This window comes from Brienomyrus brachyistius, chromosome 17 (genome assembly GCF_023856365.1).
Source record: "Brienomyrus brachyistius isolate T26 chromosome 17, BBRACH_0.4, whole genome shotgun sequence".
Lineage (NCBI taxonomy): Eukaryota > Metazoa > Chordata > Actinopteri > Osteoglossiformes > Mormyridae > Brienomyrus > Brienomyrus brachyistius.
Window position 1 is genome coordinate 9025868 of NC_064549.1, and position 24274 is coordinate 9050141.

Here is a 24274-nt window from a genome sequence, read left to right on the forward strand (position 1 = left end):
AGCCCACCCCCCCTCACACCACCAGCGTGAATGGAAGGGCACGTGCAACTTGTCATGCCCCAAACAATGGAAGGGAAGGGTTTTTTTTTTGTGGCAGCAGCCGGCCGCCGGGCGGCCCACCCCCAAGCCTCCCTCCCACCGCCCTGAGCCCCCCCCCTCAGGTTTCGTACCCCTGGTTTTCCTTTGAGGAGGCCCGTCTCTGTGAGCAGATTGTCGGTGTTTAGCCACGCTTTGCTGTGACTGATCAGCCTATTGTCTCCTGGAGGGTGTGGAGCAGGCGTGCCTCTACGGGTGGGGTGGGGCAAAGTCAAACTTCGGAACAGCTGGGGCGGGTTGGGGGGGGGGCACGGGGAGAGCGGGGAAATATGGCGGCCGGGCGAACCTTGCAGCGGCACCAGACAGGGGCCTTTTGTGGCGGCAGCTGGCCGAAGAGTAGTTAATACCAGCTGTGTGACCCCTAGCCTTCATTACCCCCTGCCACCACACACTCCTGACAGAAAACAACCAGCTGTAGACCGAGGGGATGGGAGACGGGGGATTGAAAAGCCGGGCTTTCACGGGACCAGCTGCCCGGGCCCGAGTCTGCAAGAGGGATGTCGGACTGGGGAAGAGGGACTGGCTCGGGTGAGAGACCTACTCAGCGGAGGCACCCCAACTCCCACCTGTCAGCCTGTGCTAATGTAGTGTGAAAAAAACAGGTGGATGGAGTAACCTGGCGAAAGGAGCCGGGGAAGGTGTTGGAATGTTCCGGAGACGCACGGCTCTGGGGAACGTCTGTCGCGTCTCCCAGAAACGCGTCTAGCAGAAGACGCCTCACAGGAAAACCCATTAACAAACCCCACACATGATATGTATACTTCCCAAAAATCTTGACAAACGGTAAAAGTTGGCTGCAGAAAGCACAAAAATGTTCTCCAAAATCTCCCAACAGCTCCCTACTGGCCTTCAAAAGTGGGACTGAATAAAGAGGCGCAGCGGCGATCGGCCCAGATGTATTTGAGGCACGCGACACACAGAACAAAATATGGAGAAAGAGCAGGCAGGACAACCCACAAACACATCCATCAGCCTGTCATTACTGCGGACATCAAACATCTCTGAAGGAGATTTAGATTAAGGAAAGAGCGCAAAAATAACTGGTTGGGCTACAGATCACATGTGCTGCCTGACGGCTTGGCTTCGAGCACTTTGGTGAAGCACTTTGCTCACCGCATGCTGTGCTGTGCTTGGCTAAGGGACACTGGTGCTGACTTCACACAACCAAATCTCTCACGAGGAGAGGACACAATCCACAGAGAATCGAAATTCAGACGGGGGGGGGGGGGGGGTTTCTCAGGCTATTTAGGTTCATACTCTAAAAGTAAGTTGGACAGTTCAACAGCAGAGGTAATTCTGTTACCAAGGCAAGATGCATTTCATGAACGGAACAACACATCATGCAGTATAATATGATAGCCAGTACATAACAGCAGAGAACTGATGGTATTTCAAGCAAAGCAAGGCAGTTCTTTTCAAATTGTAGCCAGATGGTGCTGTAATTCCGTTACCATTACTGCAGAACTAGCTAGTTAGTCAATGATTCTTTTCGCTGTTTGTAGGCTATCAATATTTTCCACCACCAATTTGTCAATATATTCAAATGTGAGGATTGTCTAAATACACCTTGTCCAGGCAATACACTGTAAAATAATGTTACTTCCTGATCACTCAAAGATACATGGCTCCTTTGGATATTCAGAGCCCGTTTACCTTGTTTAATGTCACTTTTAATCAGGATTCAGGCCACGACTGTGTCCCTGTTAAATTTTTTCTGCGTCAGCGTCTTCCAGTATAAGGCAGCTGTGTGACATTCAGAGACAGTTTTTCGCTGCTGTTTCCATCTGCTTGGCTGTCTTCCCGGCTAATGTCGTTAGCGATGCCCTGCACAGCGCCCAGCAAGGCACGCTGTCTTCGTCTCGTTCATGCAAGCAGCCTGGGCCTAAGGAATCAGGCTTTGCCGGCTATTTGCATCCCAAAGCTTCCCAGTCTCAACCCGTTCCCCCGATTCCATTACAATGTCGATCTTTTTTCCTAAGGCTGGAGGGAGGGGTCTCGAAAGTACACAGCAAACCAGGACCAGACGTCCCGTGACTGCATTCCTGCTCTGAAAAACATTGTGTCAGACATAGAGGCAGGCGGGCAGGCCTGCTCTGAGCGCGAGTGGAACGGAGTCCCTCACAAGTCGCACTGTAATGTCAGAAGCCAATCGTGCTGAGTGCCGGCCGTATAGCGTCACATAATGAGGAAGAGCAGCAAAAACCTCAGGGGTGTAAAGCATTGCTACAAAGGGGACACTCACGAGCTCAGACGCAGCACAGGGTCCAGCATAGACGAGGCTTCAGGGACACGCTCACACAAACACACGTGCAAAGACAATTCAGACAGACCATGAGAAACAGGAACAAACTGCAAGAATCCCTCACTGGGAAAATGATAAAGAACAACAGCGACTATAATAGTTCAACGTTGCTTAGGTCAACAGCGTGTGAAGCTGTTGCTAACTGAATAAGCAAGTATCCCACCCTCTAGCAGATATTTGTCTAGAGAAGGGATTTTCAAATTTCCATTTTTCCATTCATATTAGCCTTATATTGTTAGATATTGCAAGAAATGGGAATTGAGGCGGGCAACAGTCATCTTGAGGGGGTGACCAGTGTTATTAACCTCGATATGTTCCACCTGTCTGTCATTCTTGACGAAATGCTCACATTTCAGAGTCCTGAGACCAGTCCTGAATCCTGAATCCGCTCCATCATCTGTTTTGGTTTCTCTCTGAGGGACAGCTCTTTGTTTACATTTTACTTTTGTTTTTTTTCTCCGTTTCTTGGCCACTGGGTTTCTGTGATGTGTTGATCCCATCCTGTCCACTTCCCGTAACTCTCCAAAAAGGGTAGCCCCCATTTCCAATAAGCCGGGCCTTCCCTGGCCAATCATGTGGCAGCGATCCCCGCCCCCCTCCTCGAGCAAATCTCGCAGATGTGTTATTAGATGTCGTACATTCGATAGTACCTATCGTTTCTCCAAGCCACGAGGCCAGAAGTGCAGTCCCTTAGTCATTACAGCAAATGTTATAAAGCTGATAAACACAATGAACACAAAGAAGATTATGAGCATGGATCAGATGATCCATCCATACAAGTGAAACACTATAGGCTGCAGGAGTGAGCTCACAGTATACACTGTGGGTGGGGGGAGGGGGGGTCATTCTCTCTGCACTCTCTTCTCCTCTTCCCCTCCCTTGCTGACACAAGAGAAGACCTATGGGGGTTGGGAAGATGGCTGGGGGGGGGGCAAGCTGGCCCGGATTTGACAGCCAGTGTCTAGTCAGACTAGTCCCTGTGTGTGTGTGGGGTGGGGGGAAGCTGCTGGGACGTCTGACAAGTATGTGTGTGGGAGAGTGGAGAACCTCAAAGCAGACGGGGAAGACAAGGCCAGAAGAGTCTCCGGGAACAGCTCTGTCACGGAACAACCCCCTCCCCATGCCCTATCCTGAACTCTATTCCGAAAAACCCTGTATTTTCTGGGCTTTCGCCTTTTTTAACCCACAAACAATCAAGGAAACATGAACTTGGAATGAAAGCAAGAATCGCCTAGGAAAGGCGGCACCCGAGCCTGGATCCTCCTCCGGGTCACCTTGGGAACCATGGAAAAGCAGTACAGGGGCTACTAGTACAGCTGATAAAATGACACAGGAAATAAAAGCAGAGGACGAATGTTTGCCGAAGCGGAGCCAAGAATGAGCAGACAAGTGGCCCATTCCGCCATTCTGGTACACAGCGATTGGAATAATACCAACTCACCATGCGTACCACTGGCCTTCCTCATCATACAGCTCATTAAAGAGCCGCTGAAAAGCAAAGAAGAGGCATAAAAGATTCCCAAGGTTAGCCGCTCTCAACTTGACAGGACAAATGCTCTGGGTACAGAGGCGACGGCGGGAATAAAATATTGAATATCGAGAACACACTTGTCTGGCATTTTGCACAAGCTGTTGGCAGAACTCAAAAAACTGTAAAACAATTAGGCAGGAATAAAAATGAGTCAATTAATGCAACTGATTTATCGAATGAATCGGTCATGATGATCTTTGCGGTTTTTCTTTCATTCAAAGTGAAACACTCCTTTCATCACCGTTACAGTCCTGGACAGTGTGAGGAAAAGGGGTCAAAAAGAGGCACTTTGTCTTAAGCTGGATCCAAAATCTCACGCCCAAGTTTTCATTAACTCCTCACTCTCCAACTGAAACCTCGCTGTCCCTTTGCTCTGCCCCCTGGGAGCTTGGAAGGAAGGCAACATATTGACAGAAACAGAGTATGAGGAAAGACTCAGGGGGTGGTAGCCGGGGGTGCGATGGCTAATAGGCAAATGGATTGATTCACTAGAGCAGAGAGCCAGAATGATAATCGATTTGGGACAAAGGAACAGGAGACAGGCAGACGGATGTAAAAGCAGGAGGCTTTAATGTTGGCTACCTTCAGACACCCCTGTTCTCTCTCTCTCTCTCTCGGCTTCCAATTCCAAGTCCCCGGATTCCCTCTATATTTTCCAAGGCCACCAGCAAGGGCACCAGGAACATTCCTGCCTGTATTGCCTCCCCTCGCCCCCCCCCCCCCCCCCCCCCAACGAATCAGCAGATCACCTTGTATTGGAACTCTGCTCCTTCCATCAGTCTATATTACAGTATATACATTCCAACACTCAGTATGTTTACATGGAAATTAAGGAAATTGAATTATCGCGTAAATCTGACTAAATCCCGACTTTTAAAGTACATGTAAACACGTTAGTCTGACTGAAATCTCACTAAATCGAATTTCTCTTAATCAGACTAAGACAATAGATAATAACAGATAATGCGATTGGGAGTAGATTTACTCTTGCATGTATACGTTCAAACGGACATTTTGCAATTTTAATAATTAATCATTTTCAACATATAGTGTCTAGTATATGTTTAAAACTCAGTTTAAAGTTTACCTCTGCTGCGTTTGCATGAGAACTGCATGCGTTCTCTGAGACAATCATAATGTTCATCCTTGCTGTTTAAATCACTTCTAGATGGGTTCATGAAAAACTCCTTTTTTTGTTTCATAATACCCCAATATTTATTACAACAAAATCACACTGCAATATTTGAAAAAAATTCCAATACCGTGCTGTCACAGTATATTATATGAAATACTTTATTTCTTGTTATGCGATCCTGACCTTGTTGTATCTGATCGCAATTAATGCTTGTGTCGCTTCATTTGTCCACACACCCATTATAAATTTTTATTTTTTTTACGTCTGTGATGTAATACCAACCGGAAAAAGCCCAATACTAACAAGCTGAAAGAAGCCATATCGCCACCTATTGTAGCGGAGTCAGACATACTTCGGTCACTAAAACGATTTCCCACCCGTGCATGTGTACTGGCACAAGGGCAGTAGTCCGATTAAATGGCGTATAACCGTAGCTCGACTTAGCTGTGCATGTAAATGCACTGACTGTTTTCATTTACATTGTTTATGCACTTCCTACACTTTATGTATACATGTAGTCCTAAGGTCTTGGGTAATTTTCCCTGCTAATTATTTTCGTTCTAGGAACATTTACCAAACGTTAAAAGGAATGAAAACTTTCAAAGTGGCCAATTTTCCGGATGTTGTCAGAATGTTATACCATTACCATGACTACGATTAGTAATGTAAAAATAAACACAAGGCATGACTGAACACCCTGTTGCTTTAAACCTCAAAAGGTCATGGGTTCGAGGCTGGACAGCAAGTTTGCAGTACAAATATAGCACTTTTATAAAATTATATTTTATTACAAAATTAAAATATACGATATTTTTCAACACTGTGTTGAAAGGATGTTCAGTTAATATTTGTATCATACTGACATTGACAGTATGTCAATGTATATTTATTAAAATGTAAAAACGTGGAAACAAGCGTTAACGTTACAATAAGAACGTTCTCTACCAACTCAGAGAACATCTTCAGGTAACATAAGATAAAATTCTATGAACATTTATGGGTCTACAGCTTACAGTTCTACGTTTTACCCATTTTGAAGGCTGGATTTTTTTACTGCAGAAATTCAGGTCAAGCACCTCTGGCAGAGGTTCTGCTGGGACTCAAACCAGAAACATTCTGGTTATCGGACGGTGCTCTTAAACATTATTGGTTCAGCAAATAATATAACATGCATACCACAACATTTACAATAAATGGTTATATAGCCCCCCCACCCCCATAAACACCTTAGGAAAGCAACTTCCTGAGCTACTGACAAGGTCACACTGGTGTATCTACCAGAGATACTTGGATTTGGACAGGAGGCATCGTTGCTGCAAGACTTACTAACATTTTTATGGAACCCTATAACTTTTTTTAGTAACTCATCTGATGGATACTTGTCCATTATAAATGGAAGAGTTTATGTGTGAATATATGTGATCTTACAATGCTGAATGTATGTATATAATACCCTTCCAATAAAAACTTATCTGATGGCAACTGACACACTATATCGTCTCGTTTCATCTACCAAGAACTTATTTTCCAGTACGCTGGCTGACACATTAACTGTAAATGGCTGAAGAGAAGGCTTGGATTATTTAGGAGACAAGTGCAAAGGAGTCGATGACAATTTGACGCACGTCACCTCACTTTCACTTCGCCGGACGCTGATCACCAGAAGAGACAGGATTTCTCAGTGAAATCAGAAAACAGGAGAAGACAGAAGGATACAGGTGTTTGGGCCGTTCAACTTAACGAAGAGCAAGACAAGCACCAGAACTAACTCCTTCTGAATCCTCCGCTGAACTGTTGGCTCCAGAGAGGTAGCAGTTCTGCTGTTTCTCAAGTAACAGATGCTCAATGCTGACTGATACCTACCATCCCCATCAGGACCTAAACAGACCAGAAGAGATCTGAGTTGAGCCGCCACTAGCCTGGAGGGGGATCACTTGGGAACCTCAAATCCACAGTCAGGTCACTGACTTTCTGGCACAGGTCTTGCTGAAGCCTGGGTGTGCCTTTACCAGCATCCCCATGTGCCCCCCCCCTCCCCCCCACCACAGGGGCGATGGGAACTGGGTTGAGGCCAAAGAAAATGCTCCTTGGCTTGCAGTGTTTGTACCATAAGGCCGCCTGACAGCCCTTCTGTGATCCGCGGATCACACGTCTTAACAGGGATGCCAAGTTCCATCGCAGAAAGGTCTGGATATCTACACGAAGCAGGGTGTTCCTGTATCTTAAAGGGCAGGAGGACTAGACACTGCCATTTGGCCGTATAAGTGAGAGGTGACACAACAGTAAAGAAATGTATAAACCCTGAATGGGGTAAGTGGTTAGAAGACGGACAGATGGATGGATAGATGGATGCCTCTCTGGTGACAGGAAGATTCACTCAAATTGCTCCACTAAGATATTTCCTCAGCTACTGATCAAATCCTCACCATTACACATGGATGCGGTGGACACTGGTTACAAGTCATATGTGAGCTATTTGTCCGAGGTACTGGACGCCCCTTTTTTGATGTTCCTGCGTCCATTAAATGAAGACATGGTGCAGAAGAGCCCAAGAATCAGAAGAACGAGGCCTGCAAATGTGTGAAAAGGAGCAAGATCACGGAAAACCGGGTTCTGCTCACCCGCTGTGAGTGCTGGGGCGACTCACACTGCACTGCAGCAGCCAGACGTCAAGCACCTTTGCCAAAGATGTTTCCTCTGAATCTGACAGCGTTTGAACAGCAAAGGAACTTCCAAGGGCCAGGCGAGATTTGGGAGGAATTGGGCTCTGGCTTAGGTATAAACTTAGTCCTTTCAATAATTTGTGTGCAGTGTACCCTCACAAAAAGCACCACCGGGGACAAGTGCAAATTAATGTGGTTCCTCTAAAGAAAATGCCACTCTAGCGAACATAAAAAAAGTATCACACATACTTTTCGTTTGGCTTTTACATTTTACTTTTCAGATGTTGGTTCTGAACATAAAAGTAAGGAGGAAACACAAACTGTAATGAAAAAAAGTATATTAATACTTTTTAATTAAAATTTTTAAAATCTATCTAATTGGTCACCAAGGTTCAATATGACTTGACACCATCCAATAATTATAATTATACAAATAGTTTAGTAAACAGAAAAAAATATTAAAAACAAAACTGAGCTATTTATTGAACTGACGAAAAAAGCTGAAAATCCAGATGTGAGATGCATGGAAGTTTAAAGTAGAAATTTATTAGAACATAAAGTTAAAGACTGCTGGAACTGGCAGGAAATTCACAGGAGTGACAGTGTTACAGGGGCAATATGGTACCCAAACCGGGTGGGAAAACTAGGCCAGTTTCTGCACTGTCAGAAGATCTCCACTGAAACTCCAGATGAAAGTCGTCGCGCATGAGAACACCTTCAGAAGCCGGAGACCTCTGGACTGGAACTGCAGAAATCTCCATCACAGCCTTCCTATCAGTCACTGGACTGACAAAAAAAAATGATCTTACAAAAATAAAAAGCTAGAAAGTCAATGTCAGCCTATGGAACATTAATTGCCCAGCGAGTGAGAACTTTAGAGTGGCCCAATGTAACAGAGCTACCACAGGCAATGTCACGATGATTCGCATGGGAGCGCAGGCCACCACAAACCCTCTGACCAATAACACGAGCACTAAGGCAATCAAGAGGCCCTCATTGGCAGGGCCAGGCAGAGGCGGGGCTCTGAAGTCATTCAGCCTTTAGCCATAGAGATGCAGCCTTATCCACCATCAGCTATGAATGTTTGCTGTACCTAGTGCTACACGCTAAATGGAACATCTGTAGATCAAGGTGAACAGAAGTGAAATCGAAACATGCTCATTCAACACATTACGAGACGGTTAATTTTACACGTCACTGTGTGCATGTCCGGAAGCTAGAAGTCAGAGCATAAAAATTATTGTCAAAGACCCCGTAGAACCTAGAATAAATGAAACAAAATGAAATGTAGTTGCGCTAGTGGGCGAAAGAAACATAAAAGAGTGAGGAAAGCAAGAAATATGTTGAAAAACTCTGAGAAGTAACAGAGTTGCGATGCATGAAGCAGGGCACCAGCGCTGCTATAACTCCGCACAGCCGGCCTCTTTAACACGCTCAGCATGCGGTGACGTTGTCATCGTCGATGATGGAAACGCCACTGTCCCTCTTGATGATTACAGTACCAGAGCCCCGCACACGTCTTTGCCTTTGGCCCCCGAATCACCAAGTCTGGCCCCTGGGTTGGACTATGCACAGAAAACTGGTGTAAGGGCTGTGGAATAGTCTCTGTGTTTGAGAGGACGATTTGCAAACAGACCTTCCAAGGGCCAAGTGAGTTCTGTTGTGCTTTCACACCACAACGTGCAAATGATATTAGTTGCAGGACATTACAGAAATTGCTTAAGTTGAGGAAGTTCCTGGATTGATCCATGCAAGCGATGGAGAGGCGTCCCATGCACTTGCTTATAAACCCAATCACTTTGCTGTCTAGAAACCGGCTGGAGCAAAGGCAGGTGCTACATTCTAGGGGGGAGCGTCAGTAGCAGTTAGCGAACTCTTGCCTGCTTTTTAACCATTTCCTCCTTCACCTCCTCAGAGAAACATCCCCCCCCTCCCAAGCCCCCAAGCCCTGCCTCATCCCCTGGGTTGTGCTCGGTCAAAGCTAGGTTACATCGCCACATCTGTGCAACAGCTGGAGCAGAACATGCCACAACAGCACATGAGAGTAGGGGGGGGGGGGTTTACAGGTTTGTTGATAAGATCTGATGTGAAAACACTGACCAAAGAACATGCAAAATATTTCCACATTTACGACAAAGGAAAGTGTTGCAACCAAGAACAAAGTTTGGGCTCAAAAATGTTCTTCTACCAAACAACCGATGGATGTTACACGGTTTCCAATATGTGAACCACTTACTTTCATGATGTTTACGGGAAAGATTCAGCACTGCGGATAAACACACCAGCTGACCCCGACTTTTTTGGCTCTCTGGAATTTTTACACAGCTGGTTGGCAATTACAATACCATGAGAAGGGTATCACACACAAGCTGAATCACACGCCTACAAAACAGGAAGGAGGGATAAAGGCCTTATAATTTAGGGTTATGTTGATCTCCATAGGTATTTGGGCGTAATTAAACAGTCACAGCGCTGAGGCTTCCACTGCATCACCATGTTAACAAACTCAACGGATTAGCCCTAATGAGTGAGACTGAATGCACATCTGCCAACTAAGAAACCCACCCCCAAAGCTACCCAATCTGCTGCTACAATGGGACCAGCCTTTAACCGAACGACAACGCTTAAGAGAGACATCCGTTTCCTTTGGCAAACGACACTAATAACAAGGAGTAAATAGCAAAATGGGGACAACAAATGCCTCGGCGGGTTAGAACTCTGTGCCTGCAGTCAGAAGGTCGCTGGTTCGAATCCTGAGGTTGGCAGAGTGATGTCAGCACTGGGCCCCTGAACAAGAACCCAATTGCTCCAGGAACTGCCTGACCCTGCTTTTTCAACTCTGTGTCGCTTTGGATAAAGGCATCCACTAAATAAAGAAAATGTAAACAGCAAACAGCAACGTCCGAAAAATATGCAAGCACCAAGGAATGACTCCCGGTGCGTGTGGAGGAGCTGCTGCCTCCGCGCCTCCGCCGGGGACCTCCGATTTGTCTCCGTCACACCAGCACAAAGCGGGGGAACGCGGCCCCGGAGCGAGGCTCCTAATGTGATTAACACGAGCACCCAGTGGAGAGCACCATCTCCCGTTTTAATCACAGTGCTCCAAATTAGACAGCGGAGGATCAGGAAGCACAGAGAGGAGAGAACTCCCCACAAACATGCCGTGCCGGGACGTCTCAGTCACGGGAGGAGAGCTTCCCCTCAGTGCACAGAGGATTAGACCCTCCGGAACCCCTCCCTGCTCTGCCACAGCGGCCCCTCCCTAAAGGAGCAAGATGAAAGATGTGGAGCCTGCAGGCAACTCACACTCAAGGTACAGAAGGGGGCTCTCAAAGCAGCCCCCCCACCCCACCCCCCGGTGATTTTTACATATATTAATCATAAATCACCATCCAACAGTTCTCAGTCAACAGGAAGTGTGAGTCCAGATGAAATAAACGCTACATGCTCTACGACAGCCTGGCATCCAGGTCCTACCTCCCGGCTTCGTGCTCAATGCATCCTAGGATCGGCTCCAGCATCATGTGACCCTACACTGGTTATTGAGGATGGAAAGATGAATTATATGTAGCTAAGGTAATATAATATTAAATCATGTTTGCTAACATGCACACACACACACCACCACACCACTGCCAGATGTTTAGCTGAAAAGAGAGAGAAAAAAAAGAAAAGTAATGGCACCGCTAGAAAAATATCGTACGAGAAAATGCTCAACGTCGCTGTTCCTCGACGGGAAAAACCCGGTGACAGACTAGTCAGAACTGCTCTAATTTTAATGTTTCTGGCAGAACTGCTGCGCTATACCCCTGGGTTACCCTGGATCCATGAATAAGCGCTCACTCTTAACCTCACGGTGACACACACACATAGCCTGGAAGTCTAGGTGCACACAGGGAGAGAAAGCAGTGTGATAGGTGGAGGGCCAAACAAAATGTGAATTTCTCCATGCAAACCAAAGCTTCTTCTCTAATTGCACCATAAGCCATTCCTGCTACACTACCTGTTGTGTATTTGCACCGTGACATGCAATTTTGTCTCACCCTGTACTCCGCACTTGGATGAGATGACGATAAAGAAATCTTGACGACTCGACTCCACTCTACCTGCCGTCCTCGATATTCACTTCCCCCGCTCTCCGCCACGCGCCTCCCTCTCTCTCTCTCTCGCTAAGGTGACAGCCTTCCTCACAAGGGCCTCAAGTTCAGCAGTGACGAACGAGAAGCGACAGCCAAGAGCCGGTCTGAGCCGACGGGGCGGGTCCGGGTCAGAGCGGGGAGTTGCAGGCTAATCCGTTTAGCTCCGTCGTCTCCATCCGTTCGGAGGAAGTCAGACGGACTGTACAAAAAACTCTACACTACAGCACGACTCCCACATGAAGAAGAGACTCTCTGCATCCTCCAGCCCCTCATTCCCAGGCGGCTGCACCAGGGAACACAATCGCAGCTCCTGCTAATCTCAAGAAGCGAAGACATTGGACAAAACAGAAAGACAGAAGACAAAACACAAGAACGTGTCTCCTAATTTACCAGAAGATCTAGATCTGCTAGAGATCCCTATACTAGTGATGTTACCGGTACTTCATGTGCATATAGCAATAAATATAAACTATGTGGAGTGTGTAATACTGTACAGCTTCACCTTCATTTAACTTTTCCTAATTTTCTTGTCCTGAAGTATCACCCAGCATCCACCAACTGGATTACAACTGATTCAAGGCAGATTTCGGGTTTCTAACCAGCAAATACTAAATTCTTAAAACCAAAGGACTACAAGCAAGGGACCCTAACCCAGAAATATTCAGCTGTAATTGGGGGGTAAGTGGGTGGGGGGGGGCGTGTATTAGGACAAATTGTTCCTATTTTCCTTTCAGCGAAGAGCCCATCCATCGCTCTCTCTTCAGCCTGTGATTAATTAGGGGGCCATAAATAGAGTTACAGTGGGTTACTCCGGGACAAGCAGGACCACTGAGTCCAGCCTTTACGTCACATGGCCATTCCGGAAGACTCCAATAAGGATACCAAAATATCCTAGTGCACTTTTGGGTTTCGTCTCACATCCATCCACCGCAATAAATGCAACCTCTATTCAATTATATCATGCCCAATCAAACACCAACTATTTTTTTCATACGTATCAGAGATTCCCATTCTAATAATCACAAAGACAGCATCCGGCTCCTCAGGGGCAGGCCAGGCTCCAGCTGATGCCATGACCTTTGACCCCTCCTTTGTGCCCCCAGCTGCTCGGCCCCACGGCGCATCCGTCTGCTGCGTCGGCCAACAAAAAAAAAAAACGGGGGGGGGGGGGGGGGGGCGATTCTGAGCTTTGCTGTCGGAGAGGGAGAGGAAGAGACCGCCGATGGAGAATTTGCCAGAGACTCTGGACGCAGCAGCAGGAAAGCTCACAGGGCTGTCGCTGAGGTCCAGACTTCCGACTTGCCATAGATTATTTAAAAGGTCACAGGCACACGTCGGGGTTAATAATTTGCGTCGTATTGCTCATCTGCGTCGTTTTGCCCGCATTATCGAGGCATGCCAGAATGATCCGTGAGTCCTTCCCCTGTGTCACACCTGCCACCAGTGGCTGCTCTGCTGCTGTCCCCCACGACTGGATAAACACAGGCCCCCTGCCCTTAGTATTACCAAGTTCTAAAACCGAATTTCTCTCTGCCTTGCTGGACATATATTTGATGGGATAAAAAGTTATCAATGAATACTCTGCACAGTTCATTATGTTTGCATATATAAAGTTGTTAAAGTTGTTTTGTGCATTTTCTTGCAATGACTTTCTGTAAAATACAATATAGTTCATTCATGAATTCACTGATGAAAAGTGATTTTTTTTTTGCATATGTTCTACAAATGCAGGCAAAGTGGTCTAGCATTTTCTTTCCAATTCACACGTTTTTTCAGTCTATTACTTGCAAATTTCCACTTACCATTAAGGTGCCGCTGAAGAAATGTCGTGTTTATGCTGAGGTAGCTGCATGAACTCTGTTGTGGGTCTAAACATTTACGCAAACAGATTTTAAGGGATGTCAGACATACTTCTCTTGCTTTACATGTAAAACAGTACATTTTCCCATTATAAAAGAACTTCCATGGCGCTGTGTGTCTGCTCTGTGACCAAGGATTTCCACAGCATGATCGATCCTGACTGAGTCGCCAAAAGAGGTTTGACGAGACCAACCAGATCCCTCTCTAACCCAGTTCCACCTTGTGGCCACTCAACAAAGAAGTGATTTCTTTGTATAGCCACTCTTAAAAAATACATTACGGGTGAACTATATCAACAACACCGGGCACCTTCAATCGTTACAGAAGATATATGGTTTAAATGACCTACCTTTGCTCCAATCACAGGAAACCACCACATAAAAGTCTCTAACAAACACTCAAAGCAAACTTCACAATGACCCCTTAAGCATCTGATAATGCTACATTAAGAGAACAAGACCCACGGATGAGATAAGTCAGAGTCGGCCACCTGTGTCGGCACCGAGAGGGTGATTAGTCTGAAAGCTTTCGTGTGTCAACACACCAGTCTCAATATCCAGACACCAAACAAAAAAGTAATATTCGAGTCATACAACGACCCACACATGCCAACGCAAAGAACACATTTGCTGTCCAATTCCATATCACCAAATGCATGGGCGAACAATTACATCTCTTGTTTGCTCATTCAGATAGCGGCAGCTACTGTTGTCATCAATCAAACACAAACATTACCACATCATTCCCACAACGGAATTCAGAAAATCACAAAAGGGGTTGGGGCCCACAGCCAGGCGCAAACAATGGATGAGGGGGTCAAGGTTTGTGTCTTGTAAAAGCAATTTGTACCCTCCTACTGTCTCAGCGAGAGAAATCAATGCCTCAAACATACAACACCTGGCGTTTGATAATCACCACACGCCTAAACTATTAATGTCTGTTCCACCCCAACAGGTGGAACGGTGGTAACCTAAAGATCCAGGTCAAGTAAAAATGTCTCAGAATGCGAGTCGAGTCAAACAGACATCCTTAATATTATAATTTTACCGCCTTCTGTTAAACATCAACACTACAAGAGCGAGTGCGATGATAATATGGCCTATTTCCATGGCTAGTACTTTTCTAGGTTTTTTTTTTAAATAGTTTTTCTTTCATATTTCCAGTTGGCTTCTCTGTCATCCCCCAAACTTCATTTTTGCGCGGAGTTGTCAGCCATGACTGCAGGCGCTTACCTCCGGGTTTCCCCGACTACAGCTTCAAAATTAGAGTAAAGTCTTCAGCTGGGTCTGCTTACTGTTAGTGGTGGCACTGCATTAAAGTGAAATCCGGCCTGGCCTGGAGCTGTTCGCAGACGACTGCGGTAGATTACGCTAAAGGCAATTCTCATCTAGCGAAATAGAGGAAGTAAGCGGCAGTGTCTCAATTAAGCACCGCATCAAGAGCAGACTGTGGTTCCATAGGAAGCGCACTACATCCTCACCACTATTCTCCTTGTGACATTTCTGCATCTGAATTCCCATATAAGCGTATCGATCATGTCTAATTGGAGCGAAAATCGGGAAACATGATTTGCAGTGTGGTACTGCACTTACCAGTTTAAACTCAAACCCCGGATAAAGGGATGCACTTCTACAGTACGATACGGGCCAGCAGGCTTTCAGGAATATATGAACATCAGTGACAGGCGTTAGCCTCCAGCCCTTCCTATGCTTTCCTCTCCATGTCCCTGTAACGAAAACCAGTTTGCTCGTATTCAGATGGCAGTTTTGGAGCTGTAAGACGGCGTGGCGGCGTCCACATGACTCCGGAGCGGCCGTCTCCTCACAGATGCCCCGTTGTTGGCGAAACACAGCGCGCATGTATCCGCCGAAGGCACCGCATTCTTCCGGGCTCGATCCAGCAGCGACCGAAAAACCTCGCAGATCATCTGCGGAATCTGCGGCCTCAAATCATCTATTCAATAAACCGTGACTGTAATTCATTCCCCTGGGCGAAACAGGAACCAAACTGGGGGGATCCATATTACGAGAATGTCCCGACACATGTGGGTGGGGGGAGACATCTCATGTGCTTGACATTAATATTCAACGTATTGCATAAAAACCAAGCAGTTGTCGCATATCTAACGAACCAATTCAGGACAACTGCATCGACGGCTGTCCTTGTTGCAGTTCATCTGTTAACTGTATTAATTGTGTACTAAAAATAAAATTTATGACATGACAATTGTATAAACTTATTATTATGAACCATATTATGAAATTATTCGGAAACACACTTCTTGTGGTTTCCAGTATATAACCGATTCCTTATTCAGTATGACTGCTGCGCCGTAATGGTTGGGTTGATCGCGATGGAAATAAACCAGCGCATCGTACATTTAGTCGCTCTTATCCCGAAAGCTGCATCAGCAGCACATACTGGCTGCTTTTCATAGTGATGAGCGGAAATGGTGTTCGCTCCCATGGTACCGAGGGAGATGCGGTAAAAGAAAGAAGCCTTTATTTTCAGACCCATGCGTTTCCATTCCCATGTGTAAACTAAATTATTGCGATTCGCTACGAGTAAAATTGGCATGTTAGTGATCTAAAGAGATGGAGAGCATCAAGCAGCGGGATCTCGGAAAAACATCTGATGGAGGGTGAACGACTCGAGTAAGTAGGTAATGTACCTGAGTGGATGAAGTCTATTGCAGACACTAAGCGTATTAAAACACAGGGCGCGTTTTTGAAATCTACCTCCCCGCGCGTAAATATGCACCTTTACCTCTACTGAGTACAGAATAGAAACTATTGTAATCAAATAAAAAACAGGGCAAATGGTCCCCATCTGTGTACAAGCTGATGAACAGCGTGGTGGCAGTGCTTGTGTCCGTCAAAATATTGATGGGACATTTAAAAACATTTCTGTCGTTTTGATGTAAATGTTTAAAAAACACCGGTAACGTAATTTACACAGAACACACACAAACAACCAGGCACCAGGACCCCAGTCTCAATTTAGGTGCAATCATGTAAAAGCATATTTCAATAATGATATATTCCGTTGCTGCTTTGCGTAAGAAATTGTCCTCTTCATAGACTACAGAAACAGTCCCTGGAAGCCGACAATCAGACAATTCTGCAAGGATCGATACATCCATAGCAATTACAATGCACGTGTTATTAATACAAGTGCAAACAATAGTAAAATCTATTTTAACACTCACCGACAGGAACAGTGTGCTATAGTCCAGTAGCGCCTTTTGTGAAATCCAAACCAAATGTTCTTAATAAAAATATAATTTGGCTGTTTAAATTGAAAAAAAAAATAAAGGAATGCAGAATCGATGGATAGAATACTGTGGGGAGAGCTTCTATGTTACCACAAACAAAAAGAACTGGAAATAAAACGTAAAAACAAGCCGTAGGAGATGGTAAGCCAACTGGCCACTTTGCAGCAATCTTCACTGCTTTTGTTGTTGACTAAGCAGTGGCTGGCGCACAGATTGGGCTCGCGCGCCGGCTCCACCCGCCGGCCCTGCCTTCCTCGCGACTCCATTGGCACAGGCGGCGCGAGCATGCAAATACATTTCCCCCCATTGATCTTTAATAAGAGGCAAAAAAACTCAAAGTCTTTTAACCCTTTCCGACAAATACCTGCTCGGAAATGAACCGCGAATGCAAACAAGTTTTTTTGCACCCCAGTGTAAAATCATCTGCGCAGCAGCTGTTTTTAAAAACGACAACAATAATTGTAAATTAATTTTTCAACAAGTAAATTTAATTCATTTAGATTGACCGGTTTCGCTTAAGGTGCGTATTTGAGGGTCTAATAGGATTCTTGTTTCAAGAAGATTGCAGTTCTTAGAAAATAAAAGGCACATATTTAAGAGGTTTTGAATTTTCAGTGTAATATATTATTTCAGATAAAGTGCTTGATATATTATTTTGCCCATAATAATTTGAATTTTCTATATTACCGTCACATGTTGTATTACTGTTTGAAAAGCAAATGCATTACAGGCGGATATCAACAAGTGATGAAGGGAAACTAATACAAAGAAAAAGCTATAATTGGACCCCTAGATAATGGCTCAATAGAAACAGTAGCCATATAAGCAGCGCCATCTTGTGTTTACGCACCACCGTGACTTAAGAGGATCAACGAGAGAATGACTTCACACGTCTCGTGAAAGACATAGACTTGCGTGCATGTTATTCGCCTTCTATGATTATGCATCAGGTTGATCCGGTTACATTGAAGGTAAATACAACAGCAGATAGGTTTTCAACCTTGATTTCTCTAGGGAACACAGGTAGCGTCTTGGTAATGTCATCATGAGTATTCGGTATCCTGGGCCAGACAGCACCCCATGTTCTGCTGGGCATATTAAAATAACTGAAATACCCGAGAAGTGATGCTGTTGTTTCTAGTAACAATTTTCATTATGATTATTTCACAGGCTTTGGTGTCACTTTCATGCGATAAACCTCGCACGGTAACCCCGTTGCTTTTGGTGAGATTATATATATAAAAAAAGATGATCATTAAAATGATGAGTTTGGAAAAAATATCCTTAATGCGCGAATGGCCGTTCAGTTCATATTTTGTTATTGTTGGCTGTAAAAACGTTTATATAATTAAAGGTTCAGGTAAATTTGAAGGGCGCCCTGGAACACCGTTGGAAAATACTTTGAACTGTCACGACCAGCAGATGTCGTTTGACAAACGATTTTTTTTTATTTTTTATTTTATTTTCATTTTTTTTTTGGGGGGGGGGCATTATTAGGTATTCTGTAGAAAGAGGAAGGAATAATTATGTAGGGTTGGGCACTCTGAAAAATGGCAAATTAATGGCAAATGGTAAATTAAAGAAAATTAGTCATACTTAACTGAATAGTATTCAAGCAACAGTATTTACGTAGTAAGCAGTTATTATAGTATAAGATATTACAAGAGTTACTAAATGTAAAGATCTAACCTTTTATAGCGCCGTAGTTTTTATTTAATATGAAGGAATGGACAAGTTCTGAATGTTTTGTGTAAAACAAGATAATATTGACCACGGTGGTATTTCAGTACACGTGACGCAGTGCGTGATGCATTCCATGGCCTGACATTTGTCAATCCTTTCCAGGGTTACTATTCCGAGATCTAAAAGAACTGGACTTTCCCTTGATGCTCTCAGACCTTCAACTGATTTTCAGTCAATGAATAATACATCAGTCATTTGCCTCTATTTTTTTTGCTTACAAAATAAAGTGCTGCCCCCTTTCTCACAGAAAAATAGACAAAGATCTTAACTCATTCAAGAATTTCACTCACCTTTGAATTTGAAGCACTGATAGCTGCAGACAAGGAGAAAAACCAGTTATGGGTCTTAATTTTTTCCCCTTTAACTGTAATATTACCCCCACAATAAGAATTAAAAAGACACAAGTTAGAAAAAAATTTGCATTATTTGCACTTATTTTTATTTTATTTATCCATGTAATACATGTAACACATAATTGTTGGAGCATTAGATTCTCATAAATATTCAGAATTGCTCTAACATAATTTGTCAGTCGGTCAAAAATCTCCCTAGTCATTTTGCAGCCCACACATTTAACAATATAATTCCTGCCTTATAATTAACAACATCTGAGCCCCAGTTCACATGTAGACATCTGTGGAATAAACCCAACATGGACCGCATGTAAAGCGATCTCTTACTGATAATATACAGCCATATAATTGCCTGTGTTACTCTGACAGTTGCTAAATGTCCCATCGCCATGTGTAAACCTGCATATCCATATTTAAGTATGTCGTAAATGCCTATTTTATTATTTTAAGATGAAATGGCCTTGCTAACCTCTTCTGATGAATCCATTCTCTTTTTGGAACGAAGGCTAAAGTTTCACCATCAGCCTCATGAGGTAGGCAGTTACTAAAAATGGATTGATTGATAAACGCTTTGAAGTATAAGGTTTCTCCTTATGTAATTATAAGGAACATGAACTTGACTTAGACTGTGATCTAAGTGAGGTTTGCATTGTTTTGAGAAACTTTTGCCCAACTGATGATCTGAATGGGTGTTTGACAGTGTGAATAGGTAAACTAAATTAATCTGTGCAGGATATTCTAGGTCCTATTAAAGATTTATTAAAGCTAATTCGAATCTTGTAGATAAGTGTATATGTTGTGTAGTGAGCATGCTGTCTAAGTTGATAGCACTGCACGGGTTGTGGGGTTGTTTCTTATCCCTGTCTATGTCTATGCCGTCTTCATGTTGTTTACATCGGTTTTCTATACATACTCTGGTTTCTTTCCACAATCCCAGAACATGTGATTTGTGTGAATTGGACAGATTAAGTTGCAAAGCGTGTGCGTCTGCCCTGCCTGTGACCTGCGCTCCTTGAGATAAGCTCTAAGATTACTCTCTGCTGGTCAGGGTGAGAGGATGTGGCCCAGAAATGGTCACGTATCGTAGCAAAGTAGCAGCGATGGTGAAACTAATTGCAACAAACGAACCGGGATGTCGCCAAAAACACTCGGGGCGTGTGAGCCTGACGTCGCCCATGTTACTGGCTAAGCTGTTATAGAAAATAGAGAGCAAGCAGGCTGTGCTAACAACTGCTCATTACGTCTGTTCAAGGAAACAAAAAAGACCTTTACGATCATTATTCCTGTAATAGCAACATAAGGAAGTTATTAACAGTAAAACTGCAGACTTTGCCAGTTATCACTGGATATTATAAAATATGGTCTTTTGCGGAGAACGTTTAGTATCGTAATATATCGTGATCCAGCTTCTTGGCAGGACGGCTGATATATTTTACTTAATAGGGCCCTTGTGGACATATTGCATGTCTCTACCAATTTTTGTTCATATAACTTTCGTAAATTGGAAATGAATCAATTTATTGACAAAATCTATAGTCTGCAACCCTGCATGTGGTGGGCCAAGATGACTGCAGGTTTTATAAGCAGTCTGATCAATTAGGCATTTTATCGAACTGAAAAATTGGTATATCAGCATCAAGACAGAACTAACACATATTATTTGGATTGTACCATTGTATTTGAACCATCTAGATAATTTTTTAAACTGAATTACGATTAACATATATCGATTTCCCAACCATCGCACAGTGCAGAAATACATGGTTGGGCTTGTTTGATGTTAATAAACACTGCAGTTTATACATTGCCTAAATATTTGATTATGCGTGTTAATGGGCCCCCTCAATGGGCTAATATTCTATTTAGGGTTCCTCCCACACTGTATTTCCTAGGACATACAAATTCAATGTAAACCTCAACATGATAACTGGTTATGAAAAATGGTTGAATGTACAGATTTTGTAAAAGATTGAAATATGGTAGGCAGTAATGAAAAGGGATGGATGGATATAATGATTAATTTCCAAATGATGCCAGAAAAAAATATATGTATACACTTACCACCATATTGCAACTTGCATTCATTTGGCCAAAGTTTTAGAACTTTTTTTTCTTTGTTTTTTGCTATTTTCAATAAAGCTCAATTGACTCTTTTAAAGAGTTTTTCCATCACAGATTAACAATGACCACATATTATTATTAAAAAAAAAAAAAAAACATAAAACAAGAATCAAAATTTACATATAAGACAGGTAACTTGCTTTGTCATAGGAACTTGCAGCATGTATCAGGCAAAAGTTTGAATGGAAATAGTAATGCTTCCGTAATCCATATTATATTGCTAAGCGAGGGCAAATGAACAGCATCATCCCTGAAACAAGACATTAAATTGGATGGTTAGAAGGTCAGGCCCGATTAGGCTGCCCATTCATCAGCTTCAACAGTCCCTGGTGGGGAGAGGGGCTGATGTGCAGCTGTAGATGCAGGAATCGGCTAGATACAGCAGGCAGTGCAAATAGCTAAGCTTCACAGTGATGTTGATCAGTGTTTCCCAACCCGATCCTCGGAGCCACAGACGATCCACGATTTTGCTCCCTCCCAATCAGGGAGCAAAAACATGAACTGTCTGTGGGTCCCCGAGGATCAGATTGGGAGACATTAATGCACATGTGTATTATATTTTGAACACGAATGGAGTGACTCTCAGTGGTTGAGTATGTTGTGCAGTGTCTATGGCTCTCATTGTGTTCTATGAATTCCTCTACTAGCCTGATGCCACTCTGTGTTCCTTAAATGGTCATGGAATAGTCCTATAAGATTCTTGCTTTGTTAGAAGTTGTTGTGTAGCTCCTGTTCCCATATTGCTTACACTTGTACTTCGGCATTCTAAGCTGTGCGTATCCCTAGTCGATTCCTTGACAGCGTGTATGTCTGCCATGTGTAATTTGTGTCACTAGTACTTCACTATAGACAAAAGTGCCTGCTAAATAATTATCATTGGCTGAAGGTTTTTGCATTGCATTTTTTGGGCAGACACTTTTACCCAAAGCAACGTGTAGATGAGAAAACAGCATCAGTTCAAGTCTTTGCTCAAGGACCTGATGTTTAAATGACTTTTGTAACCCAGGGATTTGAACCAATGACCTTCTGATCACAGGCATAGTCTACTTACTTATCCATTACATGTTTAGGGTGAGCCTGGAATCCCAAGAGGGTGAAAACACTCAGGACAAGATGGCAGTCCGTTACAGAGCACACACAATGCAAGCAAAATGCATTAAGAGCAGCAGGTTATGTGCCTGTGTCTTTTTGGACTGTGGGAAATAGCCAGCAGTAAATCATTCAATCCCCCAACCCCTGCTGGATGATACTACTCACTCAGCCACCTGAACACCCTCATGAGTTTTCCCAGATTTGATAATTCTCTGGTAACACAAAGCTGTTTTAGTCTTGGCCCAGGAAAATTGCTTCATATTTTTAGTGCAAACTCAGGGCTCGCAAATTCGTCGGCCTTGCATAACAAGTTATGCTAACCAAGCACACAAGGAGATATCTCACTGAGTGCTATGATTCCTTTAATGGCTGGGTTAGCCGGCTAGCACCCTTTGCTGGAATAGTTTTCCTAGCTGCACTAATTGTCACAATTTAGATCTTTCCTTGAGGTCACTACAGCACCAAAAATGCATTCTTTCCCATAATACCACTCTTTTGCCTCCTCCAGCCCAGCACTGCAAAGTCTGCCTCATTACTTATATGTTATACGCTGATAAGCATAGCTCCAGGCCAGTCAGAGTAGCCATGATCATCTCTGTCTGTCAGCAAAAGCACCTACAACGGGTACGAAAGCTTCGGAACTGGACCTTGGAGCAATGGAAGGTCACCCGGTCTGAAGGATCCCCGATTGTTCCTTGTTGCATCATATGGACTGCATGCGTCAAGCATCTGTGGGATGCGTTGGACTGACAAGTCTGATCCGCAGCTACGTAACACCTTAAACAGCAGAGCTGGGTGCACTGTGTTGTGACACATTTCTCCAGTGACCTTCATTAAAATTATCTGTGATTTGTACCACAGTAGCCCTGCTGTTGGTTTATACCAGAAGGGATGGCCTTTGTTCACGTCTCTCATCGATGAGTTTTGGCTGCCTAGCACCCTGTCACTCTGGTTTTTTCCTCCTACCTGACCACTCTCAATTTGTACTCACCACGAATGACTGTGAGCACTGGTACTCATCATAGATGACTGCGAACACTACACATGCCTTGCCAAGTCGGAGATGTTCTCAATCAGTTGTCTGACCATAAACATCCTGCCCTTATCAAAGTAACTCAGATCTTTATCCCTGGCCATTTCTTTTGAGTACTGAATATTGGCTTACCATGTAATATATCCCAGACTATGAATGTGCTATTTTACAAGATAGTTAACGTTATTCGCGTAATGTGGAGGGGGCTATAAATGTTGGGACTCATTGGCGTATGTGAATCTGGCTGATATTCATATTGTAATATGATTCCACTTCATCGCTATAATCCAAACCTAATATTGCGCATGTTTTGAATTTAGGGGCAACTGCAAGTCCGGGGTGGAATTTCAAAAACAATCCCTAAGTGCTAAGTTCTTGCTAAAAAAATATATCTACTGACAGCTCATTCAAAATGTACAACGCATTCAAAATGGTTTCTTGAGCAAGATAAAGATTTAATTTTTAAAAACGTGTTTTTTGGGTGGTCGACGAAAGTTAAAATGTATTATATATCATTTGAAAGTTCTTTTTTTTTTTAATCGTTCCTTAAAAATATTCTTAAAGCGCTAAACACATTGTTCATCATTATGCTTCAGTGAATACAAGCAATAAGGTTCCATGAGTCAGGTTAGATACCTGTTATTGCACTTTTAACCGAGTCACCCAAAGCTATTGAAATAATATGATTGACATGACTCAGAGCCAATAAAAACGGGAGAGAACCTGGCCGACCAATTAAAGTATGGGACGCTAATGCCAGCCCAGCCGCCTCACTGGCTCTGCTTCCGGGCTGCAGCTTAAGGAAGCAGAAGTTTCCCTAGCGGCATCCATTCTTTTGGCTCACCTGTAAACTCGAGCTGTCCAATCACATGCGCCGTTATATTTTCTGCATGATGCTGATTAGCCGAACAATGACGTTATTCAAGACAACC

The 24274-nt window shown here is 43.8% G+C and overlaps 1 protein-coding gene across 2 annotated transcripts in view; it reads right to left on the minus strand.

The window, feature by feature from the left end:
- numbl (NUMB like endocytic adaptor protein) overlaps positions 1 to 17171 on the minus strand; it is a 43663-nt gene extending 26492 nt beyond the window's left edge. The window contains exon 1 of one of the 2 annotated variants that reach the window (XM_048981043.1): positions 16935 to 17171. The gene's annotated coding sequence lies outside the window, so the exon portion shown is untranslated. Of the gene's footprint in view, positions 1 to 1749; positions 2076 to 16934 lie in introns of those variants that run through there. The other variant, XM_048981044.1, reaches the window with a different exon arrangement.
- Positions 17172 to 24274: the final 7103 nt, after the last annotated feature.